This window comes from Lathyrus oleraceus, unplaced genomic scaffold, assembly GCF_024323335.1.
Source record: "Lathyrus oleraceus cultivar Zhongwan6 unplaced genomic scaffold, CAAS_Psat_ZW6_1.0 chrUn0856, whole genome shotgun sequence".
NCBI lineage: Eukaryota > Viridiplantae > Streptophyta > Magnoliopsida > Fabales > Fabaceae > Lathyrus > Lathyrus oleraceus.
The window spans coordinates 24,652-31,268 of NW_026113247.1; the positions used below are offsets into that span (position 1 = coordinate 24,652).

Genomic DNA, 6,617 nt, shown 5'->3' on the forward strand with positions numbered 1-6,617 from the left:
GCAACTTATTGAATTTTCCTGTTCTAAAAGACTTGATAAGGCATGACTTGAATAAAGACCTTCAATTATAATATGAAGACAATTAATTATTAAAATTAACACTAGTATAAATATAAACAAAATCAGTAACGTTAGAAAAAACTATTACCTCTTAATCAACCAACAATATAGAAGTTTCAAAATAGAGTTTGAAAATTGAATTTATCACCTAAAAATCATAAATATGTTGTTAGTGAATCAAATTAACATGATAAAAAAATGAGAAGACATGTACATGTAATTTTAAGATACCTTGTTTGATTTAAATTTGGACATTTAGGCTTAGTATGACCCTTTTTCATGAAATAACTACAAGTAGAGGAACCTTTTCTGACCATCTCCAAACTGCTTTTCATTCGCAAAGTCCGTGGACATCCTTTAGTTGCTATAAGTGGAGGGTCATGCAAAGCTATATTACCATCAAATACTTTTGGCATATCTTCAGATGTTAAATCAACAAACTTCTTATTTGACTCTTCAATATCCAATAAATCAAGTTTTGCAATCCCATTTTGCAAACTTTGAATTGCAATATCGTGATGTTTCGGATTGTGAACCTCTTTCTGATAGTTCGAGGGAGTGAACCATAATACTATTAAACAATAAAGTGTCAGAAGCGTTGTTGCTTCCTTCTTGAAATCCTTCAATTGTCACTTCTTTTACCTTTTCTTTTTTAGCATTAATAGACCATCTATGTAAAACATACTGTGAAGGGAGACAATAAACCTTTTTCTTTATGAATACACATAATACACGTCGACAAAGAATACCTGAAAATTCAAACATGTGACAACTACAATTTTCTTCTTTTGAAGTGACATGAAAATTCACATAGTAGATAGGTTTCTCTTTGTAAATTTCACGAACTTTATACGTTGAGACTTCAATAGAAAACTTAACCTTTTCTGTGATAAATAATTGAGAACTAACCAACTCATCTTGGAATATTCTAAACATTTTTCTTGTATAAAATTTTGAAGCTTCTTCTTCCATGGGATATAAAGTTCGTAAAAGTGGCTTTGAATTTCTTGTTTTGAAAGTCTTCTCTTTTTCCTTGTTGTAACGTGCATCAAGATCTTTTTCATATTGTGTCACAAATTGGCTTAATGAAGTACTTGAATTCAAAAAATCCTTAAAATATTTATTCATACTTTCACTCCTTTGAGTGGTAGACATTCCTGCACAAAAATTGTGACGTACATAAGCAGGAATCTATTTTTCTCGAATGGAGAATATCTTGTTTAGCCACTGATTATCTTGTAATCCATATTTATCAATCACTGTTCCCCAATCAGAATCAAATTCTTCAACATTGGTAGATTGGTGGATGCACTTGTAAAATTTATTTTTAAATTCACCATGTTCGTGATAGACACGATTCAAGTACTCAGGAACTTTTTTCTCAATATGCCACATGCAATAATGATGATTAACCTTTGGAAATACCTTTGCAACTGCAATACTAATAGCAGCATCTTGATCTGTGATGATAGTTTTAGGAGAAATTCCACCCATTGCTTCTAACCAAGTACTTAGCAAAAAAAAAAACTCTCTATAGTTTCATACCATAATAGAGCACAACCAAAAAGAATGGATTGTTGATGATGATTAACTCTTGTGAATGGAACAAAAGGCATTTTATATTTATTTGTCAAATACGTCGGATCAAAAGTAACAACATCACCAAAGTATTTATATGCCATTTTGGACATTGAATCAACCCAGAAACAATTTGCTAATCTTCCTTCAGCGTCCATTTGAAAAGCATAGAAAAACCCAAGATTCTTCAATTGACAACTTTTAAAGTATGATAACATCATTTGAGCATCTCCATTTTCTAATTTTTTTGTCTCTTTTTAGTTAAGTAATTGATACCATCTTGTGGATTAAATCTAACATTATCAACACCACCACTTTCAGTACATGTTAGCTCAAATTTTCGACGCCTACTTCAAATTACCAAAATTGGAAAGCATGTACAGCTGGTGTTAGTTGGTAATTTTAAGTGTCGGGTTTTTGTTATCGTATCCACAGGGATTGTAAGATATCACCGCCGTTCGATGGTTGTATTAATCTTAGCTTAAGTAACAATAGGGTTTTGGTTGTTGTCACGTTATCTTGCATAAAAATGTAATAAAATACGGTAAAAGTTTGATTTGAATATTTGAGAAATATTGCCAAAGTTAGGGTTCAACGATCACTTTGCATGTATTTGTTCGGTCAACAATCTTATAAACTCCTTTAGATGATAAATTATTTCACAAAGTCCTCCCAATGTGTTTCTCTCGAACACACATTGTGAGTTTTCCCATTTTGATCGATTGTTTATCTCTAACACAACCTATCAAAATGACAACTTTTTGGTTCAACCTTATGGTGAACAAAATCATTCATTACTATCTCTAGCTAACAAACAAGATTGGATGAAAACCTAGGTTAAGAGTTGGTAAACATCTCTCGATCATAAACCAACACAAAGAGTTTTGAATAAGAACAAAGTTTTCATCATATATTCACCATTAAAGAGTTTACACATGAAGATCCTTACATTTACACACAAAGCTAATGATCATCTACATCTAACCTTGACAAATGGAGGACTTAGCTACTCATTTTCATGGTAGCTTGGTCGGCAAGTTTCGGAAGAAGGTTGATCAACATCCGAGTCGAATAATCGAGATTGGATGGGAATCCACCTTCTTTTTGTAAAAGATGGTTAAGAGATGAAGAGAAATGAAATTTAGGGCACAAAAGCTTCTAAGAACAATGCTGTAAAAATATCTAGAAAAAGTGCAAAAGTATGGAAAACTAGGTATGGCTTCAAAAAGTGGCACTTGCTACTTATAGAGCTGTACTGGGCTGTCATGCTCGCTAGGCGAGCAGAATGGCTCGCCTAGCGAGGGTCTAATTGAGGCACATGAGGCACCTGCGCCCAGAGAAACAGCCTATCTCAGACTGTCATGTTCGCCTAGCGAACAAAACCTTCGCCTAGCGAAGGGCACGCTTCAACCCTCGCTCCAACGAGGTTGAGAGGTTTGGCTACTGGAATCCTCGTTGGGATCTCGCTGATGGCTCGCCTAGCGAGTGAGTGCTGGCTGCGCTTTTCACCAAGTCTGGACGCGTTCGCTGCAATGTTCGCTGGAAGCTCGCCTAGCGAGTCCTTCGCTACAGCTCTCGCCTAGCGAGCAAGCTGATGAATGCATCTTCTCTTTGGTTCCTTTGCCAACTTTCTTGTGTCTTCATTTTCAATTATTTCATGCCTTCTTCCTGCACAATAACACACAAATCAAAGGTACCAAGATCGTTTATCAATATATTGCATTTCATCTAAAACAAAGGTGGTTTTGACAATTTAGCAAGGAAATAGAGTGAAAGATACCCATATTTGATAGCTCAAATAAGCACTTTTGGGTATCTAACAACTCTCCCCAACTAGATTCTTGCTTGTCCTCAATCAAAGTATGCCTCTTGAAGGACAAGAGGATTTGCATTAAGAAAATGGTTTCTCCGAAGTTGGATAAAACGGCTCAAACACAAGCGAATCAGCATATACAAGTTTCCAACGGTTCGAATAAAATAATACACAAGAACTAAAACTTAATAGCTATGCGAAATATTTATCTATCTACAACAATATTATTCTGAATGAATTACCCTATCTCTCCTCTTCGAATAAGGAATGAAGAATTTACGCGTTTGCAACCGCGGGAATAATCTCACTCTCTAACAAATAATGAAGAAATCAATTCGATTCATACAATGTCTAACAATTATAAATGGTAATGTGGAAGCACGAAGATCACTAAGGGCTTTTCGGTTGAAGCTTGGTCAGGTTAACAAACAAGGGTCATTTCTAAGGCCATTGAAAACGAAATTGCTGATGCAAAAGAGACATTCACTGTACACATATTCACACATCTCGACTTCGTTCCATTTGTTTCTTATTTGAAACCTTCACAACTCTTATTTCACAACTCAATTTTTATTTTTCACTATTTTTCTTCCAAGCAAGCATTCATTTTCATTCTTTCTATTTTTGTTCTTTTCTTTCACATCATATTTACAAAACAGATGTTTCTTTTCTATATTTTTATTTTCAATGCTTGCTCGGTTTTTCATTTTTTTTTCAAGAGTTGTGGTACTTACCGATTCTCCCCAACTTATTTCTTACTCACCCTAAGTGAATGATCTTAACTTTTTACGGCAAAAGAACAATAATCAAGATTTTCCGGGTTGTAAAAAAAGATTTTTGAAATCTCGCTTTATTTCAAGCTGAGATTCAACTGTTTAAGCTCAAAGGGGTTAACGAATACTCTCTCTGCTCACAGGTAAGTTGATTTTGGATGTAGTTGTGCTCGATAGAAAACAAGTGCCTTGATCATTTCTAATTGCTTCCACATATTCACAATAATAAAATACAAAGCATGAATCAAATGAATCAACAAAACTTATTAGAATCCAGCATTTAAGTGTACAATGGAGGTTTCCTCACAATTTGTGGTTTTAAGTTCTAGATGAAACATTCATTCAATTATGTTGCAAAAAGACAATATTCAATTTACCAAAAAGAGTAAAGTTCTTAATGCATTCTAAAATTCTAGCCGGAGGTAACCATGTACCTTAGCCTTATTCACTTGTTTATTCTTATCATTGCCATCCAAGCTCGGATGCACCTTCATTGGGTACTTCTTTGAGGAGCAACCAATCTAGAAGGTTTGCCACTCAATCAACCAAAAATTTATTAAACAAACAAAATTAAAAACATAAATAAATAACATTACTGAAAATTTAAATTTGTTCATGGGGGACAAAACACCCCAAAAGTACAAAGCCAACATCAAAATACAGAATTCTGGAAATACAATAGAAATAAACGTAAAATGAAAAATACAAAAACTTAACCCTCTAAGGGCTCAGAATCCTCCTCGCTACCGGCTTCAGAACCGGTAGCCTCATCATCATCATCATCATCATCATCAGCTGCAGCACCCGAAGACGCACCAGCGCCCGCCCCCTCACCATACACAGGCCTGTCCACAGGCCAGTTGGCGTTAAGCAGAAACTGCTCACGCGTCATCAAGGCATGAGCACCACTTCCCTGCAGCTGTAACCGCTGCATAGAGTCGTGCATATCTATCATGGCACGCTGGGTTGCCGCCATCCATTCAAAACTGTAATCGCACACAGCTTGCAGGTAGGGATCTGGTCCAGGAGTAGAAGTACCAGGACCATCAGAAGCCCGGGTACTCTCTGCAGCTGCATTGTCTCTAACATTCTTGGCCCTGCAATATTTGGCCACGTACCTGTCATCAATGGGCGACGGGATCCTTACCTGACCCCTTGAGGGTAGTCTCACCTTCGCCTGAATGCACAAACTCATGATTAAGCACGGGAAAGCCAGGGGACAATTCACACGAGCCCCCGACTTTAGCCCGCTCTCAATCACGGACTTAAGCTCATTAGCGATGATCCTCGCCACATCGATCTGGACGTTTGTGAGGATACAATGGACCAAATGTGCCACTGGGATCGGCACTGTAGAAGTGTGGGACTTTGGTTGGATGTTTGTCAGCACCATCAGTAGAATCAGTTGAGCCAAGGGAGTCATGTCCTCCCTATGATACCTCATGGGAACCCCAGATGGGTTCAGCTCAACAGATTTCCCTCTTAATAGCAGGGCGGCAGAAATGGCTTCAACATCCCGGTGAAGCCGTAAATCAGTGTGGTATGTGTCCCTCTCTTCGGCTCCCAACTGGAGCGGTTCACCTAGGACTCGGTTAATGGCATCCCTATCAAACGCAACGGGACGACCGGCCACTCGAGATGTCCAAGTAAACGGCTCGTCATCATCCGGTAGTGCGTTTGCATAAAACTCACGCACCGTTGCGATATCATAGTGCTCCAGGGGATTAATCAACCGATCCCATTTTTTTGTGTCAATCAACCCGGCGAATGCTCTGTTTGTGCCTTGGGGGTTGATGAGGAATCGCTTCTCCGGAAGAATTTTCCGTTTTTCCAAAGCAATGTACCTGGCGGCCTGCTTCGGGCCGACAAACTTATCGGTATCAAATTGGATAGGTACAGACCGGGAAGTGTTTCCTCCCTTCCTCTTCTTTGAATTTCCAAACCTTGATTCCATCTGCAAAATATAAAAGGAAACAACACACACCAAACAGATTAGACAGCAAAACCAAAATTTAAAGAACTGTCATGCTCGCTGCTGCTTCGCCTAGCGAAGTGGCAGCGAACGCTCGCCCCTGGTTCGCCTAGCGAGTGCTAGCGAACCTTACGGTTTTTGGGTTCTGCAGCATTTTCAGAGAATCTTTCCCAAAACCCACATTCTAATGGTTTCAATTTCAGAACCTAATGATTTATCAATTAAACGAACGTTCTATGCTATTGGGGATTACACATTTACATGCAAAACCTAAAATCCTCAATTGCAAAACCTAAAATCCCCAATTGCAAAACCTAAAATCCCACATGCAAACCTAAAGTTTCCCATACCACAACTCATCCTAATTGACATCCAAATCGGAAATAACAGAGTTCAAACATACAGAAAATGTAGTAGGGCA

The 6,617-nt window shown here is 37.8% G+C and overlaps 1 pseudogene; it reads right to left on the bottom strand.

The window, feature by feature from the left end:
- Window positions 1-204: 204 nt before the first annotated feature.
- Window positions 205-6,402, bottom strand: LOC127115027 (protein FAR1-RELATED SEQUENCE 5-like; annotated as a pseudogene).
- Window positions 6,403-6,617: the final 215 nt, after the last annotated feature.